Genomic DNA, 25,058 nt, shown 5'->3' with positions numbered 1-25,058 from the left:
GTATTTTGATGGGGATTGCATTGAATCTGTAGATTGCTTTTGGTAAAATGGCCATTTTTACTATATTAATCCTGCCAATCCATGAGCATGGGAGATCTTTCCATCTTCTGAGGTCTTCTTCAATTTCTTTCTTCAGTGTCTTGAAGTTCTTATTGTACAGATCTTTTACTTGCTTGGTTAAAGTCACACCGAGGTACTTTATATTATTTGGGTCTATTATGAAGGGTGTCGTTTCCCTAATTTCTTTCTCGGCTTGTTTCTCTTTTGTATAGAGGAAGGCAACTGATTTATTTGAGTTAATTTTATACCCAGCCACTTTGCTGAAGTTGTTTATCAGCTTTAGTAGTTCTCTGGTGGAACTTTTGGGATCACTTAAATATACTATCATATCATCTGCAAATAGTGATATTTTGACCTCTTCTTTTCCGATCTGTATCCCTTTGATCTCCTTTTGTTGTCTGATTGCTCTGGCTAGAACTTCAAGAACTATATTGAATAAGTAGGGAGAGAGTGGGCAGCCTTGTCTAGTCCCTGATTTTAGTGGGATTGCTTCAAGTTTCTCTCCATTTAGTTTAATGTTAGCAACTGGTTTGCTGTATATGGCTTTTACTATGTTTAGGTATGGGCCTTGAATTCCTATTCTTTCCAGGACTTTTATCATGAAGGGGTGTTGAATTTTGTCAAATGCTTTCTCAGCATCTAATGAAATGATCATGTGGTTCTGTTCTTTCAGTTTGTTTATATAATGGATCACGTTGATGGTTTTCCGTATATTAAACCATCCCTGCATGCCTGGGATGAAGCCTACTTGATCATGGTGGATGATTGTTTTGATGTGCTCTTGAATTCGGTTTGCCAGAATTTTATTGAGTATTTTTGCATCGATATTCATAAGGGAAATTGGTCTGAAGTTCTCTTTCTTTGTTGTGTCTTTGTGTGGTTTAGGTATAAGAGTAATTGTAGATTCGTAGAAGGAATTCGGTAGGGCTCCATCTGTTTCAATTTTGTGGAATAGTTTGGATAATATTGGTATGAGGTCTTCTATGAAGGTTTGATAGAATTCTGCACTAAACCCATCTGGACCTGGGCTCTTTTTGGTTGGGAGACCTTTAATGACTGCTTCTATTTCCTTAGGAGTTATGGGGTTGTTTAACTGGTTTATCTGTTCCTGATTTAACTTTGATACCTGGTATCTGTCTAGGAAATTGTCCATTTCCTGAAGATTTTCAAATTTTGTTGAATATAGGTTTTTATAGTAAGATCTGATGATTTTTTGAATTTCCTCTGAATCTGTAGTTATGTCTCCCTTTTCATTTCTGATTTTGTTAATTTGGACGCACTCTCTGTGTCCTCTCGTTAGTCTGGCTAAGGGTTTATCTATCTTGTTGATTTTCTCAAAGAACCAACTTTTGGTCCTGTTGATTCTTTCTATGGTCCTTTTTGTTTCTACTTGGTTGATTTCAGCTCTGAGTTTGATTATTTCCTGCCTTCTACTCCTCCTGGGTGTATTTGCTTCTTTTTGTTCTAGAGCTTTTAGGTGTGCTGTCAAGCTGCTGACATATGCTCTTTCCTGTTTCTTTCTGCGGGCACTCAGCGCTATGAGTTTTCCTCTTAGCACAGCTTTCATTGTGTCCCATAAGTTTGAGTATGTTGTATCTTCATTTTCATTAAATTCTAAAAAGTTTTTAATTTCTTTCTTTATTTCTTCCTTGACCAGGTTATCATTGAGTAGAGCATTGTTCAATTTCCACGTATATGTGGGCATTCTTCCCTTATTGTTATTGAAGACCAGTTTTAGGCCGTGGTGGTCCGATAGCACGCATGGGATTATTTCTATCTTTCTGTACCTGTTGAGGCCCGTTTTTTGACCAATTATATGGTCAATTTTGGAGAAAGTACCATGAGGAGCTGAGAAGAAGGTATATCCTTTTGCTTTAGGATAGAATGTTCTATAAATATCCGTTAAGTCCATTTGGCTCATGACTTCTCTTAGTCTGTCGACATCACTGTTTAATTTCTGTTTCCATGATCTGTCCATTGATGAGAGTGGGGTGTTGAAATCTCCCACTATTATTGTGTGAGGTGCAATGTGTGTTTTGAGCTTTAGTAGGGTTTCTTTCACGTATGTAGGTGCCCTTGTATTTGGGGCATAGATATTTAGGATTGAGAGTTCATCTTGGTGGATTTTTCCTTTGATGAATATGAAGTGTCCTTCCTTATCTTTTTTGATGACTTTTAGTTGGAAATTGATTTTATTTGATATTAGAATGGCTACTCCAGCTTGCTTCTTCTGACCATTTGCTTGGAAAGTTGTTTTCCAGCCTTTCACTGTGAGGTAGTGTCTGTCTTTGTCTCTGAGGTGTGTTTCCTGTAGGCAGCAGAATGCAGGGTCCTCGTTGCGTATCCAGTTTGTTAATCTATGTCTTTTTATTGGGGAGTTGAGGCCATTGATATTGAGAGATATTAAGGAATAGTGATTATGTTTCCCTTTATATTCATATTTGGATGTGAGGTTATGTTTGTGTGCTTTCATTCTCTTTGTTTTGTTGCCAAGACGATTAGTTTCTTGCTTCTTCTAGGGTATAGCTTGCCTCCTTATGTTGGGCTTTACCATTTATTATCCTTTGTAGTGCTGGATTTGTAGAAAGATATTGTGTAAATTTGGTTTTGTCATGGAATATCTTGGTTTCTCCATCAATGTTAATTGAGAGTTTTGCTGGATACAGTAACCTGGGCTGGCATTTGTGTTCTCTTAGGGTCTGTATGACATCAGTCCAGGATCTTCTGGCCTTCATAGTTTCTGGCGAGAAGTCTGGTGTGATTCTGATAGGTCTCCCTTTATATGTTACTTGACCTTTTTCCCTTACTGCTTTTAATATTCTTTCTTTATTTTGTGCGTTTGGTGTTTTGACAATTATGTGACGGGAGGTGTTTCTTTTCTGGTCCAATCTATTCGGAGTTCTGTAGGCTTCTTGTATGCCTATGGGTATCTCTTTTTTTAGGTTAGGGAAGTTTTCTTCTATGATTTTGTTGAAGATATTTACTGGTCCTTTGAGCTGGGAGTCTTCACTCTCTTCTATACCTATTATCCTTAGGTTTGATCTTCTCATTGAGTCCTGGATTTCCTGTATGTTTTGGACCAGTAGCTTTTTCCGCTTTACATTATCTTTGACAGTTGAGTCAATGATTTCTATGGAATCTTCTGCTCCTGAGATTCTCTCTTCCATCTCTTGTATTCTGTTGGTGAAGCTTGTATCTACAGCTCCTTGTCTCTTCTTTTGGTTTTCTATATCCAGGGTTGTTTCCATGTGTTCTTTCTTGATTGCTTCTATTTCCATTTTTAATTCCTTCATCTGTTTGATTGTGTTTTCCTGGAATTCTTTCAGGGATTTTTGCCATTCCTCTCTGTAGGCCTCTACTTGTTTATTAATGATTTCCTGTGTTTCCCTAAGTGTGTTCATGTCTTTCTTGAAGTCCTCCAGCATCATGATCAGATATGATTTTGAAACTAGATCTTGCTTTTCTGGTGTGTTTGGATATTCCATGTTTGTTTTGGCGGGAGAATTGGGCTCCGATGATGGCATGCAGTCTTGGTTTCTGTTGCTTGGGTTCCTGCGCTTGCCTCTCGCCATCAGATTATCTCTAGTGTTACTTTGTTCTGCTATTTCTGACAGTGGCTAGACTGTCCTATAAGCCTGTGTGTCAGGAGTGCTGTAGACCTGTTTTCCTCTCTTTCAGTCAGTTATGGGGACAGAGTGTTCTGCTTTCGGGCGTGTAGTTTTTCCTCTCTACAGGTCTTCAGCTGTTCCTGTGGGCCTGTGTCTTGAGTTCACCAGGCAGCTTTCTTGCAGCAGAAAATTTGGTCTTACCTGTGGTCCTGAGGCTCAAGTTCGCTCGTGGGGTGCTGCCCACGGCCTCTCTGCAGCGGCAGCAACCAGGAAGACCTGTGCCGCCCCTTCCGGGAACTTCAGTGCACCAGGGTTCCAGATGGTCTTTGGCTTTTTCCTCTGGCGTCCGAGATGTGTGCAGGGAGCAGTCTCTTCTGGTTTCCCAGGCTTGTCTGCCTCTCTGAAGGTTTAGTTAGCTCTCCCTCCCACGGGATTTGGGTGCAGAGAACTATTTATCCGGTCTGTTTCTTTCAGGTTCCTGCGGTGTCTCAGGCAGGGGTCCTGCCGCTCCTGGGCCCTCCCCCACGGGAGCCCAGAGGCCTTATACAGTTTCCTCTTGGGCCAGGGATGTGGGCAGGGGTGAGCAGATTTGGTGGTCTCTTTCGCTCTGCAGCCTCAGGAGTGCCCACCTGACCAGGTGGTTGGGTCTCTCTCTCACCGGGTCTGGGAGCAGAGAGCTGCTTCGGGCCGGGATCCGCGGGTGTGGAACTTCCGGTAAACACAGAACGTGCCCGGTCCTAGAGAAATTCTGCTTCCGTGTGTCCCAAGCTCACCAGGCAGCTTTCTTGCAGCAGAAAATTTGGTCTTACCTGTGGTCCCGAGGCTCAGGTTTGCTCGTGGGGTGCTGCCCAGGGGCTCTCTGCAGCGGCAGCAACCAGGAAGACCTGTGCCGCCCCTTCCGGGAGTTTCAGTGCACCAGGGTTCCAGATGGTCTTTGGCTTTTTCCTCTGGCGTCCGAGATGTGTGTGCAGGGAGCAGTCTCTTCTGGTTTCCCAGGCTTGTCTGCCTCTCTGAAGGTTTAGCTCTCCCTCCCACGGGATTTGGGTGCAGAGAACTGTTTATCCGGTCTGTTTCTTTCAGGTTCCGGCGGTGTCTCAGGCGCAGAAGTCCTGCTGCTCCTGGGCCCTCCCCCACGGGAGCCCAGAGGCCTTATACAGTTTCCTCTTGGGCCAGGGATGTGGGCAGGGGTGAGCAGTGTTGGTGGTCTCTTCCGCTCTGCAGCCTCAGGAGTGCCCACCTGACCAGGCGGTTGGGTCTCTCTCTCACCGGGTCTGGGAGCAGAGAGCTCGAGAATCTCCCCTATTAAGAAGAGGCACTGACTCAAACATATTTAGCATGAAGTGGCATATGTAAGATTAAAAGCAAAAGAAACTTGAGCTGGAGAGGTGGACCAGTGGTTAAGAGCCCTGAGTCCTTGTCAAGAGGACTTGTGTTCAATTTCTATACCCACATGGTAGCTCATAACTAATGCCAGAAAATATGATGCCCTGTTTGGTTTTTGTGGTCACCACACACACATGTTCACAGATATTCCTCCAGGCAAAGTAACTCAAATACATAAAAACAAATAAATTGAAAATAAAAGAAAAAATGAACAAAAACAGTATGGATATATTATCTAGTTGACATGTTACTTGCATCAAGGTACAATTAACACGTGTTTATTTGCTATTGTTATGTGTCCATTATCTACTAATGGCACTTACGCATATGTAGATCTGTATTTCAGAGAATACTGCTGTGCCATTCCCAGGACACATTTATTCAAACATTTATTGTGCACTATGTTTGTAAGCATGAACACCATGCTAGACAATTGAGATAAGCCACAAACAAGACAGAGCCACTGTCAACAGAAGTCAGTGTAACCATGAAAATAGCAGGTAGAAAGCACAGTATAAAGTCAAAAGGAATGAAACAACCATTCCTCATGGTCTAAGAGGGTAAAGTGATAAGTTAGCTAGTGCTTTGTCATCTTCAAAGAAGCTAGTCTTTTGAGAAGAGGGAACCTCAATTAAGACAATTTACCAACTAGGGCAGCATATTGTGATGACATTTCTAAATTAGTTATTGATGTAGGAAGGCACAGTCCATTGTAGGCAGTGCCACCCTTGGGCAAAAGGTTCTGAAGTATAAAAGAAGCCAATCTGACTTTTTTCCACTGGATGTTTTATCTACTTTGTCAAAGACCAAGTGACCATAGGTGTGTGGATTTATTTATGGGTCTTCAATTCTATTTCATTGATCTATCTGCCTGTCTTTGAACCAATACCACACAGTTTTGTGGGTTTTTTTTTTATCACTATTGCTCTGTAATACACCTTCAGATGAGGGATGGTGATTTTCCTCAGAATTTCTTTTATTATAAAGAATAGTTTTCACTATCCTAGGTTTTTTGTTATTCCAAATAAATTTTGCAAATTGCTCTTTCTAACTCTATGAAGAATTCGGTTATAATTTTCTTTTTTGGGGGGAGGGCATCTAAACTACTGTCTTAGTCATGGTTTGTGTTCCCGCACAAACATCATGACTATGTAGCAAGTTGGGGAGCAAAGGGATTATTCAGCTTACACTTCCACACTGCTGTTCATCACCAAAGGAAGTCAGGACTGGAACTCACAACAGGGCAAGAAGCAGTAGCTGCTGTAGAGGACATGAAGAGTGCTGCTTATTGGCTTACTTCCCCTGGCTTGCTCAGCTCTCTTTCTTATTTCTTTTTTTTTCTTTTCTTTTTTTTTCTCTTTTTAAATTTTTTTTATCATTATTAACTTGAGTATTTCTTATTTACATTTCGATTGTTATTCCCCTTCCCGGTTTCCCAGCCAACAGGCCAACATCCCCCTAAACCCCTACTCCTGCCCTTCTATATGAGTGTTCTCCTCGCAATCCACCACCCATTACCGCCCTCCCCCCAACAATCACGTTCACTGGGAGTTCAGTCTTGGCAGGACCAAGGGCTTCCCCTTCCACTGGTGCTCTTACTAGGCTATTCATTGCTACCTATGAGGTTGGAGCCCAGGGTCAGTCCATGTATAGTCTTTGGGTAGTGGCTTAGTCCCTAGAGGCTCTGGTTGCTTGGCATTGTTGTTCATATGGGGTCTCGAGCCCCTTCAACCTCTTCAAGTCCATTCTCTGATTCCTTCAACGGAGGTCCCGTTCTCAGTTCAGTGGTTTGCTGCTGGTATTCGCCTATGTATTTGCCGTATTCTGGCTGTATCTCTCAGGAGAGAGCTACATCTGGTTCCTGTCAGCCTGCACTTCTTTGCTTCATCCATCTTATCTAATTGGGTGGCTGTATATGTATGGGCCACATGTGGGGCAGGCTCTGAATGGTGTTCCTTCTGCCTCTGTTCTAAACTTTGCCTCCCTATTCACTGCCAAGGGTACTCTTGTTCCCCTTTTAAAGAAGGAGAGAAGCATTCACATTTTTGTAATCCTTGAGTTTCATGTGTTCTGTGCATCTAGGGTAATTCAAGCGTTTGGGCTAATATCCACTTATCAATGAGTGCATACCATGTATATTTTTCTGTGATTGGGTTACCTCATTCAGGATGATATTTTCCAGTTCCCTCCATTTGCCTATGAATTTCATAAAGTCATTGTTTTTGATAGCTGAGTAATATTCCATTGTGTAGATGTACCACATTTTCTGTATCCAATCCCCTATTGAAGGGAATGTGGGTTCTTTCCAGCTTCTGGCTATTATAAATAAGGCTGCCATGAACATAGTGGAGCACGTATCTTGGTTTTATATTGGGGCATATTTTGGGTATATGCCCAAGAGAGGTATAGCTGGGTCCTCAGGTAGTTCAATGTCCAATTTTCTGAGGCACCTCCAGACTGATTTCCAGAATGGTTGTACCAGTCTGCAATCCCACCAACAATTGGAAGAGTGTTCCTCTTTCTCCACATCCTCGCCAATATCTGATATAGCTAAAGGTTTGATCTTAGCCATTCTGGCTGTTGTGTGGGGGAATCTCAGGATTCTTTTGATCTACATTTCCCTTATGACTAAAGATGCTGAACATTTCCTTAGGTGTTTCTCAGCCATTCGGCATTCCTCGGCTGTGAATTCTTTGTTCAGCTCTGAACCCCGTTTTTAATAGGATTATTTGTCTCCCTGCAGTCTAACTTCTTGTGTTCTTTGTATATTTTGCATATAAGCCCTCTATCTGTTGTAGGATTGGTAAAGATCTTGTCCCAATCGGTTAGTGGCCGTTTTGTCCTAACCACAGTGTCCTTTGCCTTATGAGATCCCATTGGTCGATTATTGATCTTAGAGCATAAGCCATTGGTGTTTTGTTCAAGAAAATTTCTCCAGTGCCCATGTGTTCGAGATGCTTCCCCACTTTTTCTTCTAGTAGTTTGAGTGTATCTGGTTTGATGTGGAGGTCCTTGATCCACTTGGACTTAAGCTTTGTACAGGGTGATAAGTTTGGATCGCTCTGCATTCTTCTACATGCTGACCTCTAGTTGAACTAGCACTATTTGCTGAAAATGCTATCTTTTTTCCATTGGATGGTTTTGGCTCCTTTGTCAAAAATCAAGTGACCATAGTTGTGTGGGTTCATTTCTGGGTCTTCAATTCTGTTCCACTGGTCTATCAGTCTGTCTCTGTACCAATACCATGCCGTTTTTATCATTATTGCTCTGTAATACTGCTTGACTTCAGGGATAGTGATTCCCCCAGAAGTCCTTTTATTGTTGAGGATAGTTTTAGCTATCCTGGGTTTTTTGTTGCCCCGTCCCGCAGGGCAGTCGACCAGGGTGTGGGGTCCACCTAGGAGAGAATGGGGGACAAGAGACACAAAGAACGGACAGCAAGTCAAGAGTCTGATCAAGCTGACAATTTTTAATTTTTCTCAGGCTGAAGATATACTGGTAGAAGCAAAATGTGGGGAGGGGTTGGGTGACCACAAAGAATGGGCCTGGCTTGATAACCAGGATATTGCCTGGGTAAATCGGCCAGCAGGGGAACAGCAGGGTGGGTTGCTTAGTGACCTGACCATCAGTGCCTGACCACCGGTACTCAGTGATCTGACACCTAGATTTATGCTATCTATTGAATTTATGTAGAGCTGCAGGTGCTGCTTTGATCTAACCTAAGGCTATTGCTTTTTGTTCTATCATAAGGCTAAAATATAATTGCTTTTTAACCTGAAGACTATTGCTTATTATTCTAGCATAAGGCTAGAACACAATTGCTTTTTAACTTGAAGGCTGCTTTCGCCATCTCAAGGCTGCTCCTAACATTTTGTTATTCCGGATGAATTTGCCAATTGTTCTGTCTAACTCTCTGAAAAATTGGATTGGTATTTTGATGGGGATTGCATTGAATCTGTAGATCGCTTTTGGTAAAATGACCATTTTTACTATGTTAATCCTGCCAATCCATGAGCATGGGATATCTTTCTATCTTCTGAGGTCTTCTTCAATTTCTTTCTTCAGAGGCTTGAAGTTCTTATCATACAGATCTTCCACTTGCTTGGTTAAAGTCACACCGAGGTACTTTATATTATTTGGGTCTATTATGAAGGGTGTTGTTTCCCTAATTTCTTTCTCAGCTTGTTTCTGTTTTGCATAGAGGGAGGCTACTGATTTATTTGAGTTAATTTTATACCAAGCCACTTTGCTGAAGGTGTTTATCAGCTTTAGTAGTTCTCTGGTGGAACTTTTGGGATCACTTAAATATACTATAATATCATCTGCAAATAGTGATATTTTGGCTTCTTCTTTTACAATCTGTATCCACTTAATCTCCTATTCTTGTCTGATTGCTCTGGCTAGAATTTCAAGAACTATATTGAATAAGTAGGGAGAGAGTGGGCAGCCTTGTCTAGTCCCTGATTTTATTGGGATTGTTTCAAGTTCTCTCCATTTAGTTTAATGGTAGCAACTGGTTTGCTCTATATGGCTTTTACTATGTTTAGGTATGGGCGTTGAATTCCTATTCTTTCCAGGACTTGTATCATGAAGGGTGTTGAATTTTGTCAAATGCTTTCTCAGCATCTAATGAAATGATCATGTGGTTTTGTTCTTTCAGTTTTTTTATATAATGGATCACGTTGATGGTTTTCCATATATTAAACCATCCCTGCATGCCTGGGATGAAGCCTACTTGATCATGGTGGATGATTGTTTTGATGTGCTCTTGGATTCGGTTTGCCAGAATTTTATTGAGTATTTTTGCGTCAATATTCATAAAGAAAATTGGTCTGAAGTTCTCTTTCTTAGTTGGGTCTTTGTGTGGTTTAGGTATAAGAGTAATTGTGGCTTCATAGAAGGAATTCAGTAGTGCTCCATCTGTTTCAATTTTGTGAAATAGTTTGAATAGTATTGGTATGAGGTCTTCTATGATGGTCTGATAGAATTCTGCACTAAATCTCTCTGGTCCTGGGCTCTTTTTGGTTGGGAGACCTTTAATGACTGCTTCTATTTCCTTAGGAGTTATGGGGTTGTTTAACTGGTTTATCTGTTCGTGATTTAACTTCGGTACCTGGTATCTGTCTAGGAAATTGTCCATTTCCTGCAGATTTTCAAGTTTTGTTGAATATAGGCTTTTGTAGTAGGATCTGATGGTTTTTTGAATTTCCTCTGAGTCTGTAGTTATGTCTCCCTTTTCATTTCTGATTTTGTTAATTTGGACACACTTTCTGTGTCCTCTCGTTAGTCTGGCTAAAGGTTTATCTATCTTGCTGATTTTTTCAAAGAACCGACTTTTTGTTCTGTTGATTCTTTCTATGGTCCTTTTTGTTTCTGCTTGGTTGATTTCAGCTCTGAGTTTGATTATTTCCTGCCTTCTACTCCTCCTGGGTGTATTTGCTTCTTTTTGTTCTAGAGCTTTTAGGTGTGCTGTCAAGCTGCTGACATATGCTCTCTCCTGTTTCTTTCTGCAGGCACTCAGAGCTATGAGTTTTCCTTTTAGCACAGCTTTCATTGTGTCCCATAAGTTTGGGTATGTTGTACCTTCATTTTCATTAAATTCTAAGAAGTCTTTAATTTCTTTCTTTATTTCTTCCTTGAGCAGGTTATCGTTGAGTAGAGCATTGTTCAACTTCCATGTATATGTGGGCATTTTTCCCTTATTGTTATTGAAGACCAGCTTTAGCCAGTGGTGGTCTGATAGGACACATGGGATTATTTCTATCTTTCTGTATCTCTTGATGCCTGTTTTATGACCAATTATATGGTCAATTTTGGAGAAAGTACCATGAGGTGCTGAGAAGAATGTATATCCTTTTGCTTTAGGATAGAATGTTCTATAAATATCTGTTAAGTTCCTTTGGTTCATGACTTCTCTTAGTCTGTTTATGTCTCTGTTTAATTTCTGCTTCCATGACCTGTCCATTGATGAGAGTGGGGTGTTGAAATCTCCTACTATTATTGTGTGAGGTGCAATGTTTGCTTTGAGCTTTAGTAAGGTTCCTTTTATGTAGGTAGGTACCCTTGAATTTAGGATTGAGAGTTCATCTAGGTGGATTTTTCCTTTGATGAATATGAAGTGTCCTTCTTTATCGTTTTTGATGACTTTTAGTTGAACATCGATATTATTTGATATTAGAGTGGCTACTCCAGCTTGCTTCTTCCGACCATTTGCTTGGAAAGTTGTTTTCCAGCCTTTCACTCTGAGGTAGTGTCTGTCCTTGTCTCTGAGGTATGTTTCCTGTAGGCAACAGAATGCAGGGTCCTCATTGTGTATCCAGTTTGTTAATCTATGTCTTTTTATTGGGGATTTGAGGCCATTGATATTGAGGGATATTAAGGAATAGTGATTATTGCTTCCTGTTATATTCATATTTGGATGTGAGATTATGTTTGTGTGCTTTTCTTCTCCTTCTTGTGTTGCCAAGACTATTAGTTTCTTGCTTTTTCTAGGGTGTAGCTTGCCTCCTTATGTTGGGCTTTACCATTTATTATCCTTTACCATTTGTAGAAAGATATTGTGTAAATTTGGTTTTGTCATGGAGTATCTTTTTTTCTCGATCTGTGTTAATTGAGAGTTTTGCAGGATACAGTATCCTGGGATGGCATTTGTGTTCTCTTAGGGTCTGTATGACATCTGTCCAGGATCTTCTGGCTTTCATAGTCTCTGGCGAGAAGTCTGGTGTGATTCTGATAGGTCTGCCTTTATATGTTACTTGACCTTTTTCCCTTACTGCTTTTAATATTCTTTCTTTATTTTGTGCATTTGCTGTTTTGCCTGTTATGTGACAGGAGGAGTTTCTTTTCTGGTCCAATCTATTTGGAGTTCTGTAGGTTTCTTGTATGCTTATGGGCATCTCTCTCTTTAGGTTAGGGAAGTTTTCTTCTATGATTTTGTTGAAGATACTTAGTGGTCCTTTGAGCTTGAGTCTTCACTCTCTTCTATGCCTATTATCCTTAGGTTTGATCTTCTCACTGAGTCCTGGATTTCCTGTATGTTTTGGAGCAGTAGCTTTTTCCATTTTACATTATCTTTGACAGTTGTGTTGATGATTTCTATGGAAGCTTCTGCTCCTTAGATTCTCTGTTCTATCTCTTGTATTCTGTTGGTGATGCTTGTATCTACGGCTCCTTGTCTCTTCCTTTGGTTTTCTATATCCAGGGTTGTTTCCCTGTGTTCTTTCTTTATGGCTTCTATTTCCACTTTTAATTCCTTCACCTGTTTGATTGTGTTTTCCTGGAATTCTTTCAGGGATTTTTGTGATTCCTCTCTATAGGCTTCTACTTGTTTATTCATGTTTTCCTTGGTTTCTCTAAGGTAGTTCTTCATGTCTTTCTTGAAGTCCTCCAGCATCATGATCAAATGTGATCTTAAATCTAGATCTTGCTTTTCTGTTGTGTTTGGATATTCTGTGTTTGCTTTGGTGGGAGAATTGGGCTCCGATGATGCCATGTCGTCTTGGTTTCTGTTGCTTGGGTTCCTGCGCTTGCCTCTAGCCATCAGGTTGTCTCTGGTGTTACCTTGTTCTGCTATTTCTGACAGTGGCTAGACCATCCTATAGGCCTGTGTGTCAGGAGTGCTGTAGACCTGTTTTCTTGTTTTCTTTCAGCCAATTATGGGAACAGAGTGTTCTGCTTTCGGGCGTGTAGTCTTTCCTGTCTCCTGGTCTTCAGCTGTTCCTGTGGGCCTGTGTCCTGAGTCTACCAGTCAGGTCACTTGGAGCAAAAAAGTTGCTCTTACCTGTGGTCCGAGGCTCAAGTTGTTCGTGGGGGGCTGCTTTCAAGCTCTCTATGAGGGCGGCAACCAGGAGGGCCTGTGCCACCTTTTCTGGGATCCCTCATGCACCGGGGTCCCAGATGGTGTTAGGTGTTTTCCTCTGGAGTCAGAAATGTGGGCAGAGTGTAGTCTCTTCTGGCTTCCCAGGCATGTCTGCCCCTCTGAATGTTTAGCTCTCCCTCCCATGGGATTTGTGAGAACTGTTGACTGTGTCCCTTCAGGTCCTGGCAGTGTCTGGACTGTGGGGGACCTTCTGCTCCAGTGCCCCATCTTCCGGTTCCCAGAGACTGTATACAGTTTCCTCTTGGGCCAGGGGTGTGGGCAGGGGTGGGCAGTATTGGTGGTCTCTTCCACTTTGCAGTTTCCTCGGTTATAATTTTGATTAGGATTGCATTGAATCTGTAGATTGCTTTTGGTAAAATGGCCATTTTTACTATATTGATCCTGCCAATGCATGAGCATGGGAGATCTTTCCATCTTCTGAGATCTTCAATTTCTTTCTTGGGATATTTGAAATTCTCATAAAGACCTTTCACTTGCTTGGTTAGATTCACACCGAGGTATTTTATATTATTTGTGACTATTGTTAAGGGTACCATTTTTGTAATTTCTCTCTCAGCCTGTTTATCCTTTGAGTAGAGGAAAACTATTGAATTTTTTGAGTTAATTTTATATCCAGCCACTTTGTTGAAGTTGTTTATCAGGTATAGGAGTTCTCTGGTGGAACTTTTGCGGTCACTTATGTACACTATCATATTGTCTGCAAATAGTGATATCTTAACTTCCTCCAAATTTGTATCCCTTTGGTCTCTTTTTGTTGTCTAATTGCTCTGGCTAGGACTTTGAGTACTATATTGAATAGGTAGGGAGAGAGTGGGCAGCTTTGTCTACTTCCTGATTTTAGTGGGATTGCTTCACACATTTTCAACAAATGGTGCTGGTTCAACTGGCAGTCTGCATGTAGAACAATGAAAATTGATCCATTCTTATTGCCTTGTACAAAGCACAAGTCCAAGTTGATCAAGAACCTCCACATAAAATTAGATACAATAAATCTAATAGAAGAGAAAGTGGGGAAAAGCCTTGAACACATTGGCATAGAGGAAAACTTCCTGAACAGAACACCAATGGCTTATGCTCTATGGTCAACGATAGACAAATGGGACTTCATAAAATTGCAAAGCTTCTGTAAGGTAAAGGACACTGTCAATAGGACAAAATGGCAACCAACTGATGGGGGAAAGATCTTTACCAATTCTACATTCAACAGAGGGCTAATATACAATATATACAAAGAACTCAAGAAGTTAGACTCCAGAGAACCAAATAACCCTATTAAAAAGTAGTGTACAGAGCCAAACAAAGAATTCTCAACTGAGGAATCTCAAATGTCTGAGAAGCACCTAAAGAAATGTTCAACATGCTTAGTCATCAGGGAAATGAAAATCAAAATAACCCTGAGATTCCACCTCACACCAGTCAGAATGGCTAAGATAAAAAACTCGGGTGACAACAGATGGTTTCAAGGATGTAGAGAAAGAGGAATACTCCTCCATTGTTCATGGGATTGCAAGGTGCTACATTCACAATGGAAATCAGTCTGGTGGTTCCTTAGAAAACTAGACATAGTACTACCTAAGGACCCAGCTATAACACTCTTGGGCATACACCCAAAAGATGCTTCAACATATAACAAGGACACATGCTCCACTATGTTCATAGCAGCCTTATTTATAATAGCCAGAAGCTGGAAAGAACCCAGACATCCTTCAACAGAGGAATGGATATAGAAAATGTAGTGCATTTACACAATGAAGTACTACTCAAGTATTAAAAACAATGACTTTATGAAATTATTAGGCAAATGGATGGAACTAGAAAAATATCATACTGAGTGAAGTAACCTAGTCACAAAAGAACACACAAAGTATGCATTCACTGACAAGTGGATATTAGCCCAAAAGCTTAGAATACCAAAGATATAATTTACAGACCACATGAAGCTCAATAAGAAGGAAGGCCAAAATATGGATACTTTAGTCCTTCTTATAAGGGTAAACAAAATACTCAAGGGACGAAATATAGAGACAAAGTATGGAACAGAGAATGAAGGAAAGGCAATCCAGAAGCTGCCCCATCTGGGAATCCATCCCATGTACTGACACCAAACCTAGAAACTATTGTGGATGCCAAGAAGTACTTGCTGATAGGAGCCTATTATGGCTATCTCCTGAGAGACTCTGCCAGAGCTTGACAAATACAGACATGGATGCTCACATACAGCCATTGGACTGAGCAAGGCATCCCCAAAAGAGAAATTGGTGAAAGGACTAAAGGAGCTGAATGGGTTTGCAACAACAACAACAACAACAAAAAAGAACAATAATATCAACCAGCCAGAACCCCCAGAGCTCCCAGGGACTAAACTACCAACCAAAGAGTACACATGGAGCAACCCATGGCTCCAGTCACATATATAACAGGATGGCCTTGTTGGACATCAATGGGAGGAGAGGCCCTTGGTCCTGTGAAGGCTAGATGCCCTACGGTAGGAAAATGCCAGGGCAGGGAGGCAAGAAGGAGTGGATAGGTGAGTGGGGAGCAGCTTCATAGAAGCAGGGGATGGGGGATGGGATGGGGGTTTCTGGAGGGGAAATTGAGAAAGGAGATAACATTTGAAATGGAAATAAAATAGCCAATAAAATAAAAGAAAGAAGGAAAGCAAGGAAGGAAGGAAGAAAAAGAAAGACTGTAACTTTTTTCCCTTAAAGTTCAGTGTATCTCAAAAGACCAGTAAATATTATTACACTAGAGATTTACATGGATTCAGAAACAAAATCCCAAACTCCTCATTTCCCAGATAGACTCTTCATTTCTGATGTGCATATGTTTTCAACAAGCAGGTTGAATTAATGTAACTTTTACTAGATGTCTCAAAATACCAGCTTCCATAGAATATATTTCAAGTCTTATCATCATTTTAACTACCATATTTTTTCTAGTATATTGATGAATTGGTTAAAATTCTTCTATAATCTCTTTGTTTCCACAGCATTCAACACAATAGAAGGTCAGAGTATCATTGAATAGCCATGGTTACTGTGGACCTTGATCTGTAGCCCAGGTTGGCATTAAAGGCACAATTTTCATACTTCCTCAGTAACTTTATTTAGCCAGAATCTACCACAAAAAGAACTCACGTTATTTCTCAAGAAAGAAAGTAAAGACAATCTCAGAAAATAGAAAGACCTCCCATACTCATGTATTGGCAAGGTCAATATAGTAAAAATTGGTCACTCTGCCAAAAGCAGTCTATAGATTCAGTGTAATTCCCATCAAAATTCCAACACAATTCTTTATAGAGTAAGAAAGAGCAATTGGCAAATTCATTTGGAATAATAAAAAACCCGGGATACTGAAAACTATCCTCAACAATAAAAGATTTACTGGGAGAATCACCATCCCTGACCTCAAGCAGTATTACAGAGCAATAGTGATAAAAACTGTATAGTATTGATACAGAAACAGGCAGGTGGATCAATGGAATAGAATTGAAGACCCAGAAATGCACCCACACACCTATGGTCAGTTGACCTTTGACAAAGGAGCTAAAACTAACCAGTGGAAGAAAGATAGCATTTTCAAAAAAATGGTGCTAGTTCAACTGGAAGTCAGCAAGTAGAAGAATTCAAATCTACTCATTCTTATCACCCTGTACAAAGCTTAAGTCTGTCAGCCTTATTTCACCCATGTGGACATGTAATTCTAGAGAAGTTAACCCTTTGTTTTCCAGGACAGAAACTCCAGAGAATACTTGTTGGAGAATTTTTATTGAGAAGATTTTCTAAGAGAAATGGAAAGAGCAGAAGAGAAATAGAGTTAACACACACACACCACACACACACCACACACACACCACACACACACACACACACATACACACACACACCACACACACACACCACACACACACTCACATACACACACACACCACACACACCACACACATACCACACACACCACACACACACACATACACACACCACACACACACATACCACACACACACATACACACACACACACACCACACACACACCACACACACACACATACACACACCACACACACACCACACACACACACCACACACACACACCACACACACACACCACACACACACACCACACACACACCACACACACACTCACACACCACACACACGCTCACACACCACACACACACACCCCACACACACACCACACACACACACCACACACACACACACCATACACACCACACACACACACCACACACACACACACCACACACACACTCACACACCACACACACACCCCACACACACACACCACACACACACACCACACACACACACCACACACACACACCACACACACACACCACACACACACACACACTACACACACACTCACACACCACACACACACACACCACACACACACACCACACACACACACCACACACACACCACACACACACTCACACACCACACACACGCTCACACACCACACACACACACCCCACACACACACCACACACACACACCACACACACACACACCACACACACCACACACACACACCACACACACACACACCACACACACACTCACACACCACACACACACCCCACACACACACACCACACACACACACCACACACACACACCACACACACACACCACACACACACACCACACACACACACACACTACACACACACTCACACACCACACACACACACCACACACACACACACCACACACACACACTACACACACACTCACACACCACACACACACCACACACACACACCACACACACACACTCACACACCACACACACACACACACTCACACACACACACACCACACACACACACACATACATATACACACATACACAGAGAGAGAGAGAGAGACAGAGAGAGAGAAGTGAGAATTAGTGAATTTACTAATATAGCTCCTATATTATGTGTCAATATTTCATGAAGCTAAAAGTAGTGTGGAAATCGGATCTTCTGATTTTTTGTGCCTTCCAAGTGCTACGATTACAATTGTGTGCTGTCATTTCAGGTTTACATGATGTTTAAAATTTAAGGCAGGACTTCATCCAGGCTGGGTAAGAAGTCTACCAGTGGAAAACATCCCAAGCCCCACACTGCTGTTTAATTTTACAAGATTATACTTAGAGATGCTGTAACAATGTAACCCTCAATCACTTACCATCCCTGAAAGTTAAGGAATTTCTCTCAAATAATATCAATTCCAATTCATTCACAAACCAAAATGTTAACACAGCTGTGATACATGTAGCACCTTGAACTCTTTTTCAGGCAAGTTTGCTAGGTTGCCTGGAATGGCCTCAAACAAATCTTTTTCTAAACAGTCATGCAAATCTTACAAAATATGGTAATTGAAGGACACATTGAGACATAACTTTACCCATAGAAGGAAACCTAATTAAGAACTTGCAGAACACTATAGCAACACTGAAAATGTAACCCTATATTGCCTTAGCATTGAAGGCAGAGAATTCTTGTACAGAAGGCTGAAGGAACTAGAAGAGTACACTGCTTCTGCTTGACAGTTGATAATATCCAGGCTGGCCTCCCAGAAATCTAGTGATAAAACCAAACTAAATTTCCTGTTATTGAGAGAATACTTATTTAACACATGGTTGGTCGTTTGGTTCTGCTGAAGAAAAACATGGCTGGGTAGAGACAAAGAGATTTGATATTCTGAAGTCTGGGTAACTCAGGCTTTAATATGGAGGACAAGAGTATAGACAGATCAGGACAGATGGGTATACCAAAGGTAGGATTTTGAGGTCAGAGCTAAAAGTACATATCTTTGATATTTTCTATGAAAACTGGCAGAAGGATGTTGGAGAAAACTAATGAAATACAGTATCAAATATATTTGCAACTATGTAGTTCCTGGAAGAAGAGTTCTGTGCTGGTGCAGTTAGGATGATGGGGGTTTGTGGGGGAAGCAATAAAAGAGTCAGTTTAAATTTGTGGCCAGCTAAGCTAGTACACATGGCTCTACCCGCAGAGCATGCTGAACAAAGCCAGTGTCTGTATTGCTGCCTCTGATTTTATACTGGAGATGTGCACAGACACAAAGAGACATTTACGACTATTTCCACATAATCTGACACGGGTTAGTTCATTTTAGGAGAAGACTAATTAAATAAAGGTTTTCTAAAAAAAAAAAAAAAGAACAGTAGATTATACGGATATTACACCTTTTTGTCCTTCTTTTGCTTTCTATTTTTAACTAGAGGCTTTCCTCTTTTAGAACTGCAAAATAACCCTTACATCGATCTGTTCTCCTTGACTTTGATCTTTGACTAACCTGAGAACTGCAGACACACCCAATGGAACCGCAAGCTTACTCAGGACATTTTCTAAACTAAAGAACGCTGAAAAGTTTCTGCACAATTCTACTACAGGAAGTCCTACCAGAACTGAAGTGATAAGTCCTGAGAACAGCTGAGTTCCCTGTAAACTCACCAGTCATGGAAACTTTTCTCTTAACGGGCCTCAAACCCCAGAAACAAAATGGCTTTTGGCAAGGAGAAAAGCCTACCTTACTAATGGGGCCTCTCTAAGTGGTGAGGAGGTCACGAGGTGGTGGGTGCTTTTTACAGAAAGAACAGTTTGGGAAGTGGAGCACAGCTGCCTCAGAACCAATCACCAGCCAATACAAATGGATCTAGGTGGCCTCCAGCACCCCCATCCCCATCCAATCTCCCAGCATTTGTCCTCTAATCCTTACTGTATCTAGCAAGACTTTAAATAATGGGTCAAAGTCAGGTCTGTCTTCAGGGCTCCTTAATCTGAAGTTGGAATTAGCTCAAGAGGGGACCAGGTTCTGAGAAAAAATGACTGGAAGGGGCTCTGGAAAGACCTGTGACCTGTTACTGTTTAGCCTTGAACTAGGCTCTTGGGAACCACCAACTCTGAAATGGAGGCTAGAACCTGAACTCCTGTTGCCCCTCCATCAAGACAGCTTGGGGAAGCCAAAATTCCTGGGTGTGCAGCACCATCTGTTGTGGCAAAGGGGCAAGTGAGACTTGCAGAGTCAGTGGGAAGATGGCAGTTAGGACACTCAGGTGGTTTCGCGGGTGGCAATAAAGTCTGCAGGGGCCTGGTGACCTAGCAAGAATTCTTGTTACAAATCCATGTTCAAGAGGCACATCAGTCTATTTAGCTCTTTCTCGATAATGTATCAGACAGTGTGTTTCTTTAATGAAGTGCTTCTTTAATATAGGTGAAATTGTTTAACACCCGCATTCTCCACAGCCATCTACCAATAAATATAAAACTGTCTGAGGACGTTTCAGAGTATTCAATATTACCAATACACAAGGAGGTAGTGTCTAGGCAGGAAAATCTACATGACATGGGACATAGAATGGGCAAGTCTACTATGGTTATAATGTTAAACTAGCATTTACAGACAAACCTTAAGAGAACATTGCTAGATTTTCATGTTTTTCCTTACATCAAATGGACCTGTGACTGTCCTTACAGCTCCTGGACTTGGAGATGAAGCAGGTGACACAGCTTTATTTATGGCATCACAGGCATTGCTGCTGTGCAATACAGAGGAAACCTTTAACCGAGCCACTCTATCTCACTTCCCCTTTAGCTCTGGCCTTTCTAGTCCCTGAATGCCAAGTTACTAAGATGCTTAGCCACTAAGCATAATGCAAGCTCTTCATTACAGAGATCCAGGAGTCAGGCATTGAACCAAATCCTTATCAGAAACTATCTCTGATGGCTACCTCCCACAGCTGCTGTGGGGAAAGTGTGTCCTACCTGGATTTTGACTTATGTGAAACTCTCTGTCCTGAGATACCCAGGCTCACAGCCTGGCATGGAGAGAAAATTCAGATGCAGACATTAGTAAAGGCACTTGCAGTTGAAGGAATGAAATGCACATTCTGCTTACCTTGAACCAATAATCAGGCTCTCCTTCAAGAAGGGGATGAGGAGTGGAAGGGGAAGCCCTTGGTCTTGCCAAGACTGAACCCCCAGTGAACGTGATTGTTGGGGGAGGGAGGTAATGGGTGGAAGATGCGGAAGGGAACACCCATATAGAAGGGGAGGAGGAGGGGTTAGGGGGATGTGGGCCCGGAAGCCAGGAAAGGAAATAACATTCTAAATGTAAATAAGAAATACTCAAATTAATAAAGAAAAAAAGGAAAAAATAAAAAAGAAGGGGGTGAGGGATGATGAACTTGCATGGAAACAGGTAGGGAAACAGCTAGGCAAACCTCAGAAAGAAAAAAGTTTGAAACCAGTGTAAAAAAGACAACTTTCCAAGCCAATGGTCGGAAGAAGCAAGCTGGAGTAGCCATTCTAATAACAAATAAAATCAATTTTCAACTAAAAGTCATCAAAAAAGGTAAGGAAGGACACTTCATATTCATCAAAGGAAAAATCCACCAAGAGGAACTCTCAATCCTAAATATGTATGCCCCAAATACAAGGGCACATACATATGTAAAAAAAAAAAAAAACCTTACTAAAGCTCAAAACACACATTGCATCTCAAACAATAATAGTAGGAGATTTCAACACCCCACTCTCATCAATGGACAGATCATGGAAACAGAAATTAAACAGAGACATAGACAGACTAAGAGAAGTCATGAACCAAATGGACGTAACAGATATTTATAGAACATTCTATCCTAAAGCAAAAGGATATACATTCTTCTCAGCTCCTCATGGTACTTTCTCCAAAATTGACGATATAATTGGTCAAAAAAACAGGCCTCAACAGGTAAAGAAAGATAGAAATAATCCCATGCGTGCTATCAGACCACCTCGGCCTAAAGCTGGTCTTCAATAACAATAAGGGAAGAACACCCACATATACATGGAAGTTGAACAATGCTCTACTCAACGATAACCTGGTCAAGGAAGAAATAAAGAAAGAAATTAAAGACTTCTTAGTATTTAATGAAAATGAAGGTACAACATACCCAAACTTATGGGACACAATAAAAGCTGTGCTAAGAGGAAAACTCATAGCTCTGAGTGCCTGCAGAAAGAAACAGGAAAGAGCATATGTCACCAGCTTGACAGCACACCTAAAAGCTCTAGAACAAAAAGAAGCAAATACACTCAGGAGGAGTAGAAGACAGGAAATAATCAAACTCAGAGCTGAAATCAGCCATGTAGAAACAAAAAGGACGATCAACAGAAAGAATCAACAAAACAAAAGTTGGTTCTTTGACAAACTCAACAAGATAGATAAACCCTTAGCCAGAATAATCAGAGGACACAGAGGGTGTTTCCAAATTAACAAAATCAGAAATGAAAAGGGAGACATAACTACAGATTCAGAGGAAATTCAAAAATTTATCAGATCTTACTATAAAAGCCTATATTCAACAAAACTTGAAAATCTGCAGGAAATGGACAATTTCCTAGACAGATACCAGGTACCGAAGTTAAATCAGGAATAGATAAACCAGTTAAACAACCCCATAACTCCTAAGGAAATAGAAGCAGTCATTAAAGGTCTCCCAACCAAAAAGAGCCCAGGACCAGACAGGTTTAGTGCAGAATTCTATCAGAACATCATAGAAGACCTCATACCAATACTATTCAAACTATTCCACAAAATTGAAACAGATGGAGCACTACCGAATTCCTTCTATGAAGCCACCATTACTCTTATACCTAAACCACACAAAGACCCAACAAAGAAAGAGAACTTCAGACCAATTTCCCTTATGAATATCGACGCAAAAATACTCAATAAAACTCTGGCAAACCGAATCCAAGAGCACATCAAAACAATCATCCACCATGATGAAGTAGGCTTCATCCCAGGTATGCAGGGATGGTTTAATATACGGAAAACCATCAACGTGATTCATTATATAAACAAACTGAAAGAACAAAACCACATGATCATTTCATTAGATGCTGAGAAAGCATGTGACAAAATTCAACACCCCTTCATGATAAAAGTCCTGGAAAGAATAGGATTCAAGGCCCATACCTAAATAGTAAAAGCCATATACCGCAAACCAGTTGCTAACATTAAACTAAATGGAGAGAAACTTGAAGCAATCCCACTAAAATCAGGGACTAGACAAGGCTGCCCACTCTCTCCCTAGTTATTCAATATAGTTCTTGAAGTTCTAGCCAGAGCAATCAGACACAAAGGAGGTCAAGGGGAAACAGATCTGAAAAGAAGAAGTCAAAATATCACTATTTGCAGATGATATGATAGTATATTTAAGTGATCCCAAAAGTTCCACCAGAGAACTACTAAAGCTGATAAACAACTTCAGCAAAGTGACTGGGTATAAAATTAACTCAAATAAATCAGTAGCCTTCCTCTACACAAAAGAGAAACAAGCCGAGAAAGAAATTAGGGAAACGACACCCTTCATAATAGACCCAAATAATATAAAGTACCTCGGTGTGACTTTAACCAAGCAAGTAAAAGATTTGTATAATAAGAACTTCAAGACTCTGAAGAAAGAAATTGAAGACCTCTGAAGATGGAAAGATCTCCCATGCTCATGGATTGGCAAGATTAATATAGTAAAAATGGCCATTTTACCAAAAGCGATCTACAGATTCAACGCAATCCCCATCAAAATACCAATCCAATTCTTCAAAGAGTTAGACAGAACAATTTGCAAATTCATCCAGAATAACAAAAACCCAGGATAGCTAAAACTATCCTCAACAATAAAAGGACTTCAGGGGGAATCACTATCCTGAACTCAAGCAGAATTACAGAGCAATAGTGATAAAAACTGCATGGTATTGGTACAGAGACAGACAGATAGACCAATGGAACAGAACTGAAGACCGAGAAATGAACCCACACACGTATAGGCACTTGATTTTTGACAAAGGAGCCAAAACCATCCAATGGAAAAAAGATAGCACTTTCAGCAAATGGTGCTGGTTCAACTGGAGGTCAACATGTAGAAGAATGCAGATCGATCCATGCTTATTACCCTGTACAAAGCTTAAGTCCAAATGGATCAAGGACCTCCACATCAAACCAGACACACTCAAACTAATAGAAGGAAAACTAGGGAAGCATCTCGAACACATGGGAACTGGAAAAAATTTCCTGAACAAAACACCAATGGCTTATGCTCTAAGATCAAGAATCGAAAAATGGGATCTCATAAATCTGCAAAGCTTCTCTAAGGCAAAGGACACTGTGGTTAGGACAAAACGGCAACCAACAGATTGGGAAAAGGTCTTTACCAATCCTACAACAGATAGAGGCCTTGTATCCAAAATATACAAAGAACTCAAGAAGTTCTACTGTAGGGAGACAAATAACCCTATTAAAAAATGGGGTTCAGAGCTAAACAAAGAATTCACAGCTGAGGAATGCCGAATGGCTAAGAAACACCTAAAGAAATGTTCAACATCTTTAGTCATAAGGGAAATGCAAATCAAAACAACCCTGATTTCACCTCACACCAGTGAGAATGGCTAAGATTAAAAACTCAGGTGACAGCAAATGCTGGCGAGGATGTGGAGAAGGAGGAACACTCTTCCATTGTTGGTGGGATTGCAGACTGGTACAACCATTCTGGAAATCAGTCTGGAGGTGCCTCAGAAAATTGGACATTGAACTACCTGAGGATCCGGCTATACCTCTCTTGGTCATATACCCAAAAGATGCCCCAACATATAAAAAAGACAAGTGCTCCACTATGTTCTTAGCAGCCTTATTTATAATAGCCAGAAGCTGGAAAGAACCCAGATGCCCTTCAACAGAGGAATGGATACAGAAACTGTGGTACATCTACACAATGGAATATTACTCAGCTATCAAAAACAATGCCTTTATGAAATTCATAGGCAAATGTTTGGAACTGGAAAATATCATCCTGAGTGAGGTAACCCAATCACAGAAAAACACACAGTGTATACACTTATTGATAAGTGGCTATTAGCCCAAATGCTTGAATTACCCTAGATGCATAGCACACATGAAACTCAAGATGGATGATCAAAGTGTGAATGCTTTATTCCTTCTTTAAAATGGGAACAAGAATACCCTTGGCAGGGAATAGAGAGTCAAAGATTAAAACAGAGATAGAAGGAACACCCATTCAGACCCTGCCCCACATGTGGTCCATA

General features: G+C 40.9%; 1 protein-coding gene across 1 annotated transcript in view; it reads right to left on the bottom strand.

Moving 5' to 3' along the window:
• Fam111al1 (FAM111 trypsin like peptidase A like 1) overlaps positions 1-20,949 on the bottom strand; it is a 32,979-nt gene extending 12,030 nt beyond the window's left edge. Inside the window, exon 1 of the mRNA XM_087608846.1 lies at positions 20,869-20,949. The gene's annotated coding sequence lies outside the window, so the exon portion shown is untranslated. The remainder of the gene's footprint in view (positions 1-20,868) is intronic.
• Positions 20,950-25,058: the final 4,109 nt, after the last annotated feature.

This window comes from Rattus norvegicus, chromosome 1 (genome assembly GCF_021556685.1).
Source record: "Rattus norvegicus strain SHRSP/BbbUtx chromosome 1, alternate assembly SHRSP_T2T, whole genome shotgun sequence".
NCBI classification, from domain to species: Eukaryota; Metazoa; Chordata; class Mammalia; order Rodentia; family Muridae; genus Rattus; species Rattus norvegicus.
The sequence above is the reverse complement of the archived record's forward strand: the minus strand, read 5'-3'. Positions and strand labels throughout refer to the sequence as shown.